Consider the following 16,328-nt stretch of genomic DNA (forward strand, 5'->3'; position numbering starts at 1 on the left):
GGTCAGAGCCAGAATCAGTATGAGAGGTCAGGAGCCGGAATCAGACTGAGAGGTCAGAGCCAAGAATCAGACTGAGAGGTCAGAGCCGGAATCAGACTGAGAGGTCAGAGCCGGAATCAGTATGAGAGGTCAGAGCCGGAATCAGTATGAGAGGTCAGAGCCGGAATCAGACTGAGAGGTCAGAGCCAGAATCAGACTGAGAGGTCAGAGCCAGAATCAGTCTGAGAGGTCAGAGCCAGAATCATTCTGAGAGGTCAGAGCCAGAATCAGACTGAGAGGTCAGAGCCGGAATCAGTATGAGAGGTCAGAGCCGGAATCAGTATGAGAGGTCAGAGCCGGAATAAGACTGAGAGGTCAGAGCCGGAATCAGTATGAGAGGTCAGAGCCGGAATCAGTATGAGAGGTCAGAGCCGGAATCAGTATGAGAGGTTAGAGCCAGAATCAGACTGAGAGGTCAGAGCCAGAATCAGACTGAGAGGTCAGAGCCAGAATCAGACTGAGAGGTCAGAGCCAGAATCAGTCTGAGAGGTCAGAGCCAGAATCAGGTCTGAGAGGTCAGAGCCAGAATCAGTATGAGAGGTCAGAGCCGGAATCAGACTGAGAGGTCAGAGCCGGAATCAGACTGAGAGGTCAAGAGCCGGAATCAGTCTGAGAGGTCAGAGCCGGAATCAGTCTGAGAGGTCAGAATCAGGAATCAGTCTGAGAGGTCAGAGCCAGAATCAGTCTAAGAGGTCAGAGCCAGAATCAGTCTGAGAGTTCAGAGCCAGAATCAGTATGAGAGATCAGAGCCAGAATCAGTCTGAGAGGTCAGAGCCAGAATCTGTATGAGAGGCCAGAGCCAGAATCAGTATGAGAGATCAGAACCAGAATCAGTATGAGAGATCAGAGCCAGAATCCGTCTGAGAGGTCAGGAGCCAGAATCAGTATGAGAGGTCAGAGCCGGAATCAGACTGAGAGGTCAGAGCCTGGAATCAGACTGAGAGGTCAGAGCCAGAAGCAGTATGAGACGTCAGAGCCCGAAGCAGTATGAGAAGTCAGAGCCAGAATCAGTCTGAGAGGTCAGAGGCAGAATTAGTATGAGGTCAGAGCAAAAATCAGTCTGAGAGGTCAGAGCCAGAATCAATATGAGAGGTCAAAGCCAGAATCAGTCTGAGAGGTCAGAGCCAGAATCAGTCTGAGAGATCAGAGCCAGAATCAATCTGAGAGGTCAGAGCCAGAAGCAGTCTGAGAGGGTCAGAGCCAAAATCAGTCTGAGAGGTCAGAGCCAGAAGAAGTCTGAGAGGTCAGAGCCAGAATCAGTATGAGAGGTCAGAGCCGGAATTCAGACTGAGAGGTCAGAGCCAGAATCAGACTGGAGAGGTCAGAGCGGAATCAGACTGAGAGGTCAGAGCCGGAATCAGTCTGAGAGGTCAGAATCAGAATCAGTCTGAGAGGGTCAGAGCCAGAATCAGTCTAAGAGGTCAGAGCCAGAATCAGTCTGAGAGTTCAGAGCCAGAATCAGTATGAGAGATCAGAGTCAGAATAAGTCCTGAGAGGTCAGAGCCAGAATCTGTATGAGAGGCCAGAGCCAGAATCAGTATGAGAGATCAGAGCCAGAATCAGTATGAGAGATGCAGAGCCAGAATCCGTCCTGAGAGGTCAGAGCCAGAAATCAGTATGAGAGGTCAGAGCCGGAATCAGACTGAGAGGTCAGAGCCGGAATCAGACTGAGAGGTCAGAGCCAGAAGCAGTATGAGACGTCAGAGCCAGAAGCAGTATGAGAAGGTCAGAGCCAGAATCAGTCTGAGAGGTCAGAGGCAGAATTAGTATGAGGTCAGATCAAAAATCAGTCTGAGAGGTCAGAGCCAGAATCAGTATGAGAGGTCAAAGCCAGAATCAGTATGAGAGGTCAAAGCCAGAATCAGTACTGAAAGGTCAGAGCCAGAATCAAACTGAGAGGTCAGAGCCGGAATCAGTCTGAGAGATCAGAGCCAGACGCAGTATGAGATGTCAGAGCCAGAATCAGTCTGAGAGGTCAGAGCCAGAATTAGTATGAGAGGTCAGAGCCAGAATCAGTCTGAGAGGTCAGAGCCAGAATCAGTCTGAGAGGTCAGAGCCAGAATCAGTCTGAGAGATCAGAGCCAGAATCAATATGAGAGGTCAGAGCCAGAAGCAGTCTGAGAGGTCAGAGCCAAAATCAGTCTGAGAGGTCAGAGCCAGAAGAAGTCTGAGAGGTCAGAGCCAGAATCAGTATGAGAGGTCAGAGCCGGAATCAGACTGAGAGGTCAGAGCCAGAATCAGACTGAGAGGTCAGAGCCGGAATCAGACTGAGAGGTCAGAGCCGGAATCAGTCTGAGAGGTCAGAATCAGAATCAGTCTGAGAGGTCAGAGCCAGAATCAGTCTAAGAGGTCAGAGCCAGAATCAGTCTGAGAGTTCAGAGCCAGAATCAGTATGAGAGATCAGAGTCAGAATCAGTCTGAGAGGTCAGAGCCAGAATCTGTATGAGAGGCCAGAGCCAGAATCAGTATGAGAGATCAGAGCCAGAATCAGTATGAGAGATCAGAGCCAGAATCCGTCTGAGAGGTCAGAACCAGAATCTATATGAGAGATCAGAGCCAGAATCAGTATGAGAGGTCAGAGCCGGAATCAATATGAGAGGTCAAAGCCAGAATCAGTATGAAAGGTCAGAGCCAGAATCAAACTGAGAGGTCAGAGCCGGAATCAGTCTGAGAGATCAGAGCCAGACGCAGTATGAGATGTCAGAGCCAGAATCAGTCTGAGAGGTCAGAGCCAGAATTAGTATGAGAGGTCAGAGCCAGAATCAGTCTGAGAGGTCAGAGCCAGAATCAGTCTGAGAGGTCAGAGCCAGAATCAGTCTGAGAGATCAGAGCCAGAATCAGTATGAGAAGTCAGAGCCGAAATCAGACTGAGAGGTCAGAGCCAGAATCAGACTGAGAGGTCAGAGCCGGAATCAGACTGAGAGGTCAGAGCCGGAATCAGTCTGAGAGGTCAGAATCAGAATCAGTCTGAGAGGACAGAGCCAGAATCAGTCTAAGAGGTCAAAGCCAGAATCAGTCAGAGAGGTCAGAGCTAGAATCTGTATGAGAGGCCAGAGCCAGAATCAGTATGAGAGATCAGAGCCAGAATCAGTATGAGAGATCAGAGCCAGAATCCGTCTGAGAGGTCAGAGCCAGAATCAGTATGCGAGGCCAGAGCCAGAATCAGTATGAGAGATCAAAACAAGAATCCGTCTGAGAGGTCAGAACCAGAATCTATATGAGAGATCAGAGCCAGAATCAGTATGAGAGGTCAGAGCCGGAATCAATATGAGAGGTCAGAGCCGGAATCAGACTGAGAGGTCAGAGCCGGAATCAGACTGAGAGGTCAGAGCCAGAAGCAGTATGAGACGTCAGAGCCAGAATCAGACTGAGAGGTCAGAGCCGGAATCAGACTGAGAGGTCAGAGCCGGAATCAGTCTGAGAGGTCAGAATCAGAATCAGTCTGAGAGGTCAGAGCCAGAATCAGTCTAAGAGGTCAGAGCCAGAATCAGTCTGAGAGGTTAGAGCCAGAATCTGTATGAGAGGCCAGAGCCAGAATCAGTATGAGAGATCAGAGCCAGAATCAGTATGAGAGATCAGAGCCAGAATACGTCTGAGACGTTAGAGCCAGAATCAGTATGCGAGGTCAGAGCCAGAATCAGTATGAGAGATCAGAGCAAGAATCCGTCTGAGAGGTCAGAACCAGAATCTATATGAGAGATCAGAGCCAGAATCAGTATGAGAGGTCAGAGCCGGAATCAATATGAGAGGTCAGAGCCGGAATCAGACTGAGAGGTCAGAGCCGGAATCAGACTGAGAGGTCAGAGCCAGAAGCAGTATGAGACGTCAGAGCCAGAATCAGACTGAGAGGTCGGAGCCGGAATCAGACTGAGAGGTCAGAGCCGAAATCAGTCTGAGAGGTCAGAATCAGAATCAGTCTGAGAGGTCAGAGCCAGAATCAGTCTAAGAGGTCAGAGCCAGAATCAGTCTGAGAGGTCAGAGCCAGAATCTGTATGAGAGGCCAGAGCCAGAATCAGTATGAGAGATCAGAGCCAGAATCAGTATGAGAGATCAGAGCAAGAATCCGTCTGAGAGGTCAGAACCAGAATCTATATGAGAGATCAGAGCCAGAATCAGTATGAGAGGTCAGAGCCGGAATCAATATGAGAGGTCAGAGCCGGAATCAGACTGAGAGGTCAGAGCCGGAATCAGACTGAGAGGTCAGAGCCAGAATCCATCTGAGAGGTCAGAGCCAGAATCAGTATGCGAGGTCAGAGCCAGAATCAGTATGAGAGATCAGAGCAAGAATCCGTCTGAGAGGTCAGAACCAGAATCTATATGAGAGATCAGAGCCAGAATCAGTCTGAGAGGTCAGAGCCAGAATCAGTCTGAGAGGTCAGAGCCAGAATCAGTCTGAGAGATCAGAGCCAGAATCAATCTGAGAGGTCAGAGCCAGAAGCAGTCTGAGAGGTCAGAGCCAAAATCAGTCTGAGAGGTCAGAGCCAGAAGAAGTCTGAGAGGTCAGAGCCAGAATCAGTATGAGAGGTCAGAGCCGGAATCAGACTGAGAGGTCAGAGCCAGAATCAGACTGAGAGGCCAGAGCCGGAATCAGACTGAGAGGTCAGAGCCGAAATCAGTCTGAGAGGTCAGAATCAGAATCAGTCTGAGAGGTCAGAGCCAGAATCAGTCTAAGAGGTCAGAGCCAGAATCAGTCTGAGAGGTCAGAGCCAGAATCTGTATGAGAGGCCAGAGCCAGAATCAGTATGAGAGATCAGAGCCAGAATCAGTATGAGAGATCAGAGCAAGAATCCGTCTGAGAGGTCAGAACCAGAATCTATATGAGAGATCAGAGCCAGAATCAGTATGAGAGGTCAGAGCCGGAATCAATATGAGAGGTCAGAGCCGGAATCAGACTGAGAGGTCAGAGCCGGAATCAGACTGAGAGGTCAGAGCCAGAATCCGTCTGAGAGGTCAGAGCCAGAATCAGTATGCGAGGTCAGAGCCAGAATCAGTATGAGAGATCAGAGCAAGAATCCGTCTGAGAGGTCAGAACCAGAATCTATATGAGAGATCAGAGCCAGAATCAGTCTGAGAGGTCAGAGCCAGAATCAGTCTGAGAGGTCAGAGCCAGAATCAGTCTGAGAGATCAGAGCCAGAATCAATCTGAGAGGTCAGAGCCAGAAGCAGTCTGAGAGGTCAGAGCCAAAATCAGTCTGAGAGGTCAGAGCCAGAAGAAGTCTGAGAGGTCAGAGCCAGAATCAGTATGAGAGGTCAGAGCCGGAATCAGACTGAGAGGTCAGAGCCAGAATCAGACTGAGAGGCCAGAGCCGGAATCAGACTGAGAGGTCAGAGCCGGAATCAGTATGAGAGGTCAGAGCCGGAATCAGTATGAGAGGTCAGAGCCGGAATCAGACTGAGAGGTCAGAGCCAGAATCAGACTGAGAGGTCAGAGCCAGAATCAGTCTGAGAGGTCAGAGCCAGAATCATTCTGAGAGGTCAGAGCCAGAATCAGACTGAGAGGTCAGAGCCGGAATCAGTATGAGAGGTCAGAGCCGGAATCAGTATGAGAGGTCAGAGCCGGAATAAGACTGAGAGGTCAGAGCCGGAATCAGTATGAGAGGTCAGAGCCGGAATCAGTATGAGAGGTCAGAGCCGGAATCAGTATGAGAGGTTAGAGCCAGAATCAGACTGAGAGGTCAGAGCCAGAATCAGACTGAGAGGTCAGAGCCAGAATCAGACTGAGAGGTCAGAGCCAGAATCAGTCTGAGAGGTCAGAGCCAGAATCAGTCTGAGAGGTCAAAGCCAGAATCAGTATGAGAGGTCAGAGCCAGAATCAGTATGAAAGGTCAGAGCCAGAATCAAACTGAGAGGTCAGAGCCGGAATCAGTCTGAGAGATCAGAGCCAGACGCAGTATGAGATGTCAGAGCCAGAATCAGTCTGAGAGGTCAGAGCCAGAATTAGTATGAGAGGTCAGAGCCAGAATCAGTCTGAGAGGTCAGAGCCAGAATCAGTCTGAGAGGTCAGAGCCAGAATCAGTCTGAGAGATCAGAGCCAGAATCAATCTGAGAGGTCAGAGCCAGAAGCAGTCTGAGAGGTCAGAGCCAAAATCAGTCTGAGAGGTCAGAGCCAGAATCAGTCTGAGAGGTCAGAGCCAGAATCAGTATGAGAGGTCAGAGCCGGAATCAGACTGAGAGGTCAGAGCCGGAATCAGACTGAGAGGTCAGAGCCGGAATCAGTCTGAGAGGTCAGAATCAGAATCAGTCTGAGAGGTCAGAGCCAGAATCAGTCTAAGAGGTCAGAGCCAGAATCAGTCTGAGAGTTCAGAGCCAGAATCAGTATGAGAGATCAGAGCCAGAATCAGTCTGAGAGGTCAGAGCCAGAATCTGTATGAGAGGCCAGAGCCAGAATCAGTATGAGAGATCAGAACCAGAATCAGTATGAGAGATCAGAGCCAGAATCCGTCTGAGAGGTCAGAGCCAGAATCAGTATGAGAGGTCAGAGCCGGAATCAGACTGAGAGGTCAGAGCCGGAATCAGACTGAGAGGTCAGAGCCAGAAGCAGTATGAGACGTCAGAGCCCGAAGCAGTATGAGAAGTCAGAGCCAGAATCAGTCTGAGAGGTCAGAGGCAGAATTAGTATGAGGTCAGAGCAAAAATCAGTCTGAGAGGTCAGAGCCAGAATCAATATGAGAGGTCAAAGCCAGAATCAGTATGAGAGGTCAAAGCCAGAATCAGTATGAAAGGTCAGAGCCAGAATCAAACTGAGAGGTCAGAGCCGGAATCAGTCTGAGAGATCAGAGCCAGACGCAGTATGAGATGTCAGAGCCAGAATCAGTCTGAGAGGTCAGAGCCAGAATTTGTATGAGAGGTCAGAGCCAGAATCAGTCTGAGAGGTCAGAGCAGAATCAGTCTGAGAGGTCAGAGCCAGAATCAGTCTGAGAGATCAGAGCCAGAATCAATCTGAGAGGTCAGAGCCAGAAGCAGTCTGAGAGGTCAGAGCCAAAATCAGTCTGAGAGGTCAGAGCCAGAAGAAGTCTGAGAGGTCAGAGCCAGAATCAGTATGAGAGGTCAGAGCCGGAATCAGACTGAGAGGTCAGAGCCAGAATCAGACAGAGGTCAGAGCCGGAATCAGACTGAGAGGTCAGAGCCGGAATCAGTCTGAGAGGTCAGAATCAGAATCAGTCTGAGAGGTCAGAGCCAGAATCAGTCTAAGAGGTCAGAGCCAGAATCAGTCTGAGAGTTCAGAGCCAGAATCAGTATGAGAGATCAGAGTCAGAATAAGTCTGAGAGGTCAGAGCCAGAATCTGTATGAGAGGCCAGAGCCAGAATCAGTATGAGAGATCAGAGCCAGAATCAGTATGAGAGATCAGAGCCAGAATCCGTCTGAGAGGTCAGAGCCAGAATCAGTATGAGAGGTCAGAGCCGGAATCAGACTGAGAGGTCAGAGCCGGAATCAGACTGAGAGGTCAGAGCCAGAAGCAGTATGAGACGTCAGAGCCAGAAGCAGTATGAGAAGTCAGAGCCAGAATCAGTCTGAGAGGTCAGAGGCAGAATTAGTATGAGGTCAGATCAAAAATCAGTCTGAGAGGTCAGAGCCAGAATCAGTATGAGAGGTCAAAGCCAGAATCAGTATGAGAGGTCAAAGCCAGAATCAGTATGAAAGGTCAGAGCCAGAATCAAACTGAGAGGTCAGAGCCGGAATCAGTCTGAGAGATCAGAGCCAGACGCAGTATGAGATGTCAGAGCCAGAATCAGTCTGAGAGGTCAGAGCCAGAATTAGTATGAGAGGTCAGAGCCAGAATCAGTCTGAGAGGTCAGAGCCAGAATCAGTCTGAGAGATCAGAGCCAGAATCAATATGAGAGGTCAGAGCCAGAAGCAGTCTGAGAGGTCAGAGCCAAAATCAGTCTGAGAGGTCAGAGCCAGAAGAAGTCTGAGAGGTCAGAGCCAGAATCAGTATGAGAGGTCAGAGCCGGAATCAGACTGAGAGGTCAGAGCCGGAATCAGACTGAGAGGTCAGAGCCGGAATCAGTCTGAGAGGTCAGAATCAGAATCAGTCTGAGAGGTCAGAGCCAGAATCAGTCTAAGAGGTCAGAGCCAGAATCAGTCTGAGAGTTCAGAGCCAGAATCAGTATGAGAGATCAGAGTCAGAATCAGTCTGAGAGGTCAGAGCCAGAATCTGTATGAGAGGCCAGAGCCAGAATCAGTATGAGAGATCAGAGCCAGAATCAGTATGAGAGATCAGAGCCAGAATCCGTCTGAGAGGTCAGAACCAGAATCTATATGAGAGATCAGAGCCAGAATCAGTATGAGAGGTCAGAGCCGGAATCAATATGAGAGGTCAAAGCCAGAATCAGTATGAAAGGTCAGAGCCAGAATCAAACTGAGAGGTCAGAGCCGGAATCAGTCTGAGAGATCAGAGCCAGACGCAGTATGAGATGTCAGAGCCAGAATCAGTCTGAGAGGTCAGAGCCAGAATTAGTATGAGAGGTCAGAGCCAGAATCAGTCTGAGAGGTCAGAGCCAGAATCAGTCTGAGAGGTCAGAGCCAGAATCAGTCTGAGAGATCAGAGCCAGAATCAGTATGAGAAGTCAGAGCCGAAATCAGACTGAGAGGTCAGAGCCAGAATCAGACTGAGAGGTCAGAGCCGGAATCAGACTGAGAGGTCAGAGCCGGAATCAGTCTGAGAGGACAGAGCCAGAATCAGTCTAAGAGGTCAGAGCCAGAATCAGTCAGAGAGGTCAGAGCCAGAATCAGTATGAGAGATCAGAGCCAGAATCCGTCTGAGAGGTCAGAGCCAGAATCAGTATGCGAGGCCAGAGCCAGAATCAGTATGAGAGATCAAAACAAGAATCCGTCTGAGAGGTCAGAGCCAGAATCAGTCTAAGAGGTCAGAGCCAGAATCAGTCTGAGAGTTCAGAGCCAGAATCAGTATGAGAGATCAGAGTCAGAATAAGTCTGAGAGGTCAGAGCCAGAATCTGTATGAGAGGCCAGAGCCAGAATCAGTATGAGAGATCAGAGCCAGAATCCGTCTGAGAGGTCAGAGCCAGAATCAGTATGAGAGGTCAGAGCCGGAATCAGACTGAGAGGTCAGAGCCGGAGTCAGACTGAGAGGTCAGAGCCAGAAGCAGTATGAGACGTCAGAGCCAGAAGCAGTATGAGAAGTCAGAGCCAGAATCAGTCTGAGAGGTCAGAGGCAGAATTAGTATGAGGTCAGATCAAAAATCAGTCTGAGAGGTCAGAGCCAGAATCAGTATGAGAGGTCAAAGCCAGAATCAGTATGAGAGGTCAAAGCCAGAATCAGTATGAAAGGTCAGAGCCAGAATCAAACTGAGAGGTCAGAGCCGGAATCAGTCTGAGAGATCAGAGCCAGACGCAGTATGAGATGTCAGAGCCAGAATCAGTCTGAGAGGTCAGAGCCAGAATTAGTATGAGAGGTCAGAGCCAGAATCAGTCTGAGAGGTCAGAGCCAGAATCAGTCTGAGAGGTCAGAGCCAGAATCAGTCTGAGAGATCAGAGCCAGAATCAATATGAGAGGTCAGAGCCAGAAGCAGTCTGAGAGGTCAGAGCCAAAATCAGTCTGAGAGGTCAGAGCCAGAAGAAGTCTGAGAGGTCAGAGCCAGAATCAGTATGAGAGGTCAGAGCCGGAATCAGACTGAGAGGTCAGAGCCGGAATCAGACTGAGAGGTCAGAGCCGGAATCAGACTGAGAGGTCAGAGCCGGAATCAGACTGAGAGGTCAGAGCCGGAATCAGTCTAAGAGGTCAGAATCAGAATCAGTCTGAGAGGTCAGAGCCAGAATCAGTCTAAGAGGTCAGAGTCAGAATCAGTCTGAGAGTTCAGAACCAGAATCAGTATGAGAGATCAGAGTCAGAATCAGTCTGAGAGGTCAGAGCCAGAATCTGTATGAGAGGCCAGAGCCAGAATCAGTATGAGAGATCAGAGCCAGAATCAGTATGAGAGATCAGAGCCAGAATCCGTCTGAGAGGTCAGAGCCAGAATCAGTATGAGAGGTCAGAGCCGGAATCAGACTGAGAGGTCAGAGCCGGAATCAGACTGAGAGGTCAGAGCCAGAAGCAGTATGAGACGTCAGAGCCAGTAGCAGTATGAGAAGTCAGAGCCAGAATCAGTCTGAGAGGTCAGAGGCAGAATTAGTATGAGGTCAGAGCAAAAATCAGTCTGAGAGGTCAGAGCCAGAATCAGTATGAGAGGTCAAAGCCAGAATCAGTATGAGAGGTCAAAGCCAGAATCAGTATGAAAGGTCAGAGCCAGAATCAAACTGAGAGGTCAGAGCCGGAATCAGTCTGAGAGATCAGAGCCAGACGCAGTATGAGATGTCAGAGCCAGAATCAGTCTGAGAGGTCAGAGCCAGAATTAGTATGAGAGGTGAGAGCCAGAATCAGTCTGAGAGATCAGAGCCAGAAGAAGTCTGAGAGGTCAGAGCCAGAATCAGTATGAGAGATCAGAGCCGGAATTCAACTGAGAGGTCAGAGCCAAAATCAGACTGAGAGGTCAGAACCGGAATCAGACTGAGAGGTCAGAGCCGGAATCAGTATGAGAGGTCAGAGCCGGAATCAGTATGAGAGGTCAGAGCTAGAATCAGACTGAGAGGTCAGAGCCAGAATCAGACTGAGAGGTCAGAGCCAGAATCAGTCTGAGAGGTCAGAGCCAGAATCAGTCTGAGAGGTCAAAGCCAGAATCAGTATGAGAGGTCAAAGCCAGAATCAGTATGAGAGGTCAAAGCCAGAATCAGTATGAAAGGTCAGAGCCAGAATCAAACTGAGAGGTCAGAGCCGGAATCAGTCTGAGAGATCAGAGCCAGACGCAGTATGAGATGTCAGAGCCAGAATCAGTCTGAGAGGTCAGAGCCAGAATTAGTATGAGAGGTGAGAGCCAGAATCAGTCTGAGAGGTCAGAGCCAGAATCAGTCTGAGAGGTCAGAGCCAGAATCCGTCTGAGAGATCAGAGCCAGAATCAATCTGAGAGGTCAGAGCCAGAAGCAGTCTGAGAGGTCAGAGCCAAAATCAGTCTGAGAGGTCAGAGCCAGAATCAGTCTGAGAGGTCAGAGCCAGAATCAGTATGAGAGGTCAGAGCCGTAATCAGACTGAGAGGTCAGAGCCGGAATCAGACTGAGAGGTCAGAGCCGGAATCAGTCTGAGAAGTCAGAATCAGAATCAGTCTGAGAGGTCAGAGCCAGAATCAGTCTAAGAGGTCAGAGCCAGAATCAGTCTGAGAGTTCAGAGCCAGAATCAGTATGAGAGATCAGAGCCAGAATCAGTATGAGAGATCAGAACCAGAATCAGTATGAGAGATCAGAGCCAGAATCCGTCTGAGAGGTCAGAGCCAGACGCAGTATGAGATGTCAGAGCCAGAATCAGTCTGAGAGGTCAGAGCCAGAATTAGTATGAGAGGTCAGAGCCAGAATCAGTCTGAGAGGTCAGAGCCAGAATCAGTCTGAGAGGTCAGAGCCAGAATCAGTCTGAGAGATCAGAGCCAGAATCAATCTGAGAGGTCAGAGCCAGAAGCAGTCTGAGAGGTCAGAGCCAAAATCAGTCTGAGAGGTCAGAGCCAGAAGAAGTCTGAGAGGTCAGAGCCAGAATCAGTATGAGAGGTCAGAGCCGGAATCAGACTGAGAGGTCAGAGCCAGAATCAGACTGAGAGGTCAGAGCCGGAATCAGACTGAGAGGTCAGAGCCGGAATCAGTATGAGAGGTCAGAGCCGGAATCAGTATGAGAGGTCAGAGCCGGAATCAGACTGAGAGGTCAGAGCCAGAATCAGACTGAGAGGTCAGAGCCAGAATCAGTCTGAGAGGTCAGAGCCAGAATCATTCTGAGAGGTCAGAGCCAGAATCAGACTGAGAGGTCAGAGCCGGAATCAGTATGAGAGGTCAGAGCCGGAATCAGTATGAGAGGTCAGAGCCGGAATAAGACTGAGAGGTCAGAGCCGGAATCAGTATGAGAGGTCAGAGCCGGAATCAGTATGAGAGGTCAGAGCCGGAATCAGTATGAGAGGTTAGAGCCAGAATCAGACTGAGAGGTCAGAGCCAGAATCAGACTGAGAGGTCAGAGCCAGAATCAGACTGAGAGGTCAGAGCCAGAATCAGTCTGAGAGGTCAGAGCCAGAATCAGTCTGAGAGGTCAGAGCCAGAATCAGTATGAGAGGTCAGAGCCGGAATCAGACTGAGAGGTCAGAGCCGGAATCAGACTGAGAGGTCAGAGCCGGAATCAGTCTGAGAGGTCAGAATCAGAATCAGTCTGAGAGGTCAGAGCCAGAATCAGTCTAAGAGGTCAGAGCCAGAATCAGTCTGAGAGTTCAGAGCCAGAATCAGTATGAGAGATCAGAGCCAGAATCAGTCTGAGAGGTCAGAGCCAGAATCTGTATGAGAGGCCAGAGCCAGAATCAGTATGAGAGATCAGAACCAGAATCAGTATGAGAGATCAGAGCCAGAATCCGTCTGAGAGGTCAGAGCCAGAATCAGTATGAGAGGTCAGAGCCGGAATCAGACTGAGAGGTCAGAGCCGGAATCAGACTGAGAGGTCAGAGCCAGAAGCAGTATGAGACGTCAGAGCCCGAAGCAGTATGAGAAGTCAGAGCCAGAATCAGTCTGAGAGGTCAGAGGCAGAATTAGTATGAGGTCAGAGCAAAAATCAGTCTGAGAGGTCAGAGCCAGAATCAATATGAGAGGTCAAAGCCAGAATCAGTCTGAGAGGTCAGAGCCAGAATCAGTCTGAGAGATCAGAGCCAGAATCAATCTGAGAGGTCAGAGCCAGAAGCAGTCTGAGAGGTCAGAGCCAAAATCAGTCTGAGAGGTCAGAGCCAGAAGAAGTCTGAGAGGTCAGAGCCAGAATCAGTATGAGAGGTCAGAGCCGGAATCAGACTGAGAGGTCAGAGCCAGAATCAGACTGAGAGGTCAGAGCCGGAATCAGACTGAGAGGTCAGAGCCGGAATCAGTCTGAGAGGTCAGAATCAGAATCAGTCTGAGAGGTCAGAGCCAGAATCAGTCTAAGAGGTCAGAGCCAGAATCAGTCTGAGAGTTCAGAGCCAGAATCAGTATGAGAGATCAGAGTCAGAATAAGTCTGAGAGGTCAGAGCCAGAATCTGTATGAGAGGCCAGAGCCAGAATCAGTATGAGAGATCAGAGCCAGAATCAGTATGAGAGATCAGAGCCAGAATCCGTCTGAGAGGTCAGAGCCAGAATCAGTATGAGAGGTCAGAGCCGGAATCAGACTGAGAGGTCAGAGCCGGAATCAGACTGAGAGGTCAGAGCCAGAAGCAGTATGAGACGTCAGAGCCAGAAGCAGTATGAGAAGTCAGAGCCAGAATCAGTCTGAGAGGTCAGAGGCAGAATTAGTATGAGGTCAGATCAAAAATCAGTCTGAGAGGTCAGAGCCAGAATCAGTATGAGAGGTCAAAGCCAGAATCAGTATGAGAGGTCAAAGCCAGAATCAGTATGAAAGGTCAGAGCCAGAATCAAACTGAGAGGTCAGAGCCGGAATCAGTCTGAGAGATCAGAGCCAGACGCAGTATGAGATGTCAGAGCCAGAATCAGTCTGAGAGGTCAGAGCCAGAATTAGTATGAGAGGTCAGAGCCAGAATCAGTCTGAGAGGTCAGAGCCAGAATCAGTCTGAGAGGTCAGAGCCAGAATCAGTCTGAGAGATCAGAGCCAGAATCAATATGAGAGGTCAGAGCCAGAAGCAGTCTGAGAGGTCAGAGCCAAAATCAGTCTGAGAGGTCAGAGCCAGAAGAAGTCTGAGAGGTCAGAGCCAGAATCAGTATGAGAGGTCAGAGCCGGAATCAGACTGAGAGGTCAGAGCCAGAATCAGACTGAGAGGTCAGAGCCGGAATCAGACTGAGAGGTCAGAGCCGGAATCAGTCTGAGAGGTCAGAATCAGAATCAGTCTGAGAGGTCAGAGCCAGAATCAGTCTAAGAGGTCAGAGCCAGAATCAGTCTGAGAGTTCAGAGCCAGAATCAGTATGAGAGATCAGAGTCAGAATCAGTCTGAGAGGTCAGAGCCAGAATCTGTATGAGAGGCCAGAGCCAGAATCAGTATGAGAGATCAGAGCCAGAATCAGTATGAGAGATCAGAGCCAGAATCCGTCTGAGAGGTCAGAACCAGAATCTATATGAGAGATCAGAGCCAGAATCAGTATGAGAGGTCAGAGCCGGAATCAATATGAGAGGTCAAAGCCAGAATCAGTATGAAAGGTCAGAGCCAGAATCAAACTGAGAGGTCAGAGCCGGAATCAGTCTGAGAGATCAGAGCCAGACGCAGTATGAGATGTCAGAGCCAGAATCAGTCTGAGAGGTCAGAGCCAGAATTAGTATGAGAGGTCAGAGCCAGAATCAGTCTGAGAGGTCAGAGCCAGAATCAGTCTGAGAGGTCAGAGCCAGAATCAGTCTGAGAGATCAGAGCCAGAATCAGTATGAGAAGTCAGAGCCAAAATCAGACTGAGAGGTCAGAGCCAGAATCAGACTGAGAGGTCAGAGCCGGAATCAGACTGAGAGGTCAGAGCCGGAATCAGTCTGAGAGGTCAGAATCAGAATCAGTCTGAGAGGACAGAGCCAGAATCAGTCTAAGAGGTCAAAGCCAGAATCAGTCAGAGAGGTCAGAGCTAGAATCTGTATGAGAGGCCAGAGCCAGAATCAGTATGAGAGATCAGAGCCAGAATCAGTATGAGAGATCAGAGCCAGAATCCGTCTGAGAGGTCAGAGCCAGAATCAGTATGCGAGGCCAGAGCCAGAATCAGTATGAGAGATCAAAACAAGAATCCGTCTGAGAGGTCAGAACCAGAATCTATATGAGAGATCAGAGCCAGAATCAGTATGAGAGGTCAGAGCCGGAATCAATATGAGAGGTCAGAGCCGGAATCAGACTGAGAGGTCAGAGCCGGAATCAGACTGAGAGGTCAGAGCCAGAAGCAGTATGAGACGTCAGAGCCAGAATCAGACTGAGAGGTCAGAGCCGGAATCAGACTGAGAGGTCAGAGCCGGAATCAGTCTGAGAGGTCAGAATCAGAATCAGTCTGAGAGGTCAGAGCCAGAATCAGTCTAAGAGGTCAGAGCCAGAATCAGTCTGAGAGGTCAGAGCCAGAATCTGTATGAGAGGCCAGAGCCAGAATCAGTATGAGAGATCAGAGCCAGAATCAGTATGAGAGATCAGAGCCAGAATACGTCTGAGACGTTAGAGCCAGAATCAGTATGCGAGGTCAGAGCCAGAATCAGTATGAGAGATCAGAGCAAGAATCCGTCTGAGAGGTCAGAACCAGAATCTATATGAGAGATCAGAGCCAGAATCAGTATGAGAGGTCAGAGCCGGAATCAATATGAGAGGTCAGAGCCGGAATCAGACTGAGAGGTCAGAGCCGGAATCAGACTGAGAGGTCAGAGCCAGAAGCAGTATGAGACGTCAGAGCCAGAATCAGACTGAGAGGTCGGAGCCGGAATCAGACTGAGAGGTCAGAGCCGAAATCAGTCTGAGAGGTCAGAATCAGAATCAGTCTGAGAGGTCAGAGCCAGAATCAGTCTAAGAGGTCAGAGCCAGAATCAGTCTGAGAGGTCAGAGCCAGAATCTGTATGAGAGGCCAGAGCCAGAATCAGTATGAGAGATCAGAGCCAGAATCAGTATGAGAGATCAGAGCAAGAATCCGTCTGAGAGGTCAGAACCAGAATCTATATGAGAGATCAGAGCCAGAATCAGTATGAGAGGTCAGAGCCGGAATCAATATGAGAGGTCAGAGCCGGAATCAGACTGAGAGGTCAGAGCCGGAATCAGACTGAGAGGTCAGAGCCAGAATCCGTCTGAGAGGTCAGAGCCAGAATCAGTATGCGAGGTCAGAGCCAGAATCAGTATGAGAGATCAGAGCAAGAATCCGTCTGAGAGGTCAGAACCAGAATCTATATGAGAGATCAGAGCCAGAATCAGTCTGAGAGGTCAGAGCCAGAATCAGTCTGAGAGGTCAGAGCCAGAATCAGTCTGAGAGATCAGAGCCAGAATCAATCTGAGAGGTCAGAGCCAGAAGCAGTCTGAGAGGTCAGAGCCAAAATCAGTCTGAGAGGTCAGAGCCAGAAGAAGTCTGAGAGGTCAGAGCCAGAATCAGTATGAGAGGTCAGAGCCGGAATCAGACTGAGAGGTCAGAGCCAGAATCAGACTGAGAGGCCAGAGCCGGAATCAGACTGAGAGGTCAGAGCCGAAATCAGTCTGAGAGGTCAGAATCAGAATCAGTCTGAGAGGTCAGAGCCAGAATCAGTCTAAGAGGTCAGAGCCAGAATCAGTCTGAGAGGTCAGAGCCAGAATCTGTATGAGAGGCCAG

Source organism: Leptodactylus fuscus, chromosome 1, assembly GCF_031893055.1.
Source record: "Leptodactylus fuscus isolate aLepFus1 chromosome 1, aLepFus1.hap2, whole genome shotgun sequence".
NCBI classification, from domain to species: Eukaryota; Metazoa; Chordata; class Amphibia; order Anura; family Leptodactylidae; genus Leptodactylus; species Leptodactylus fuscus.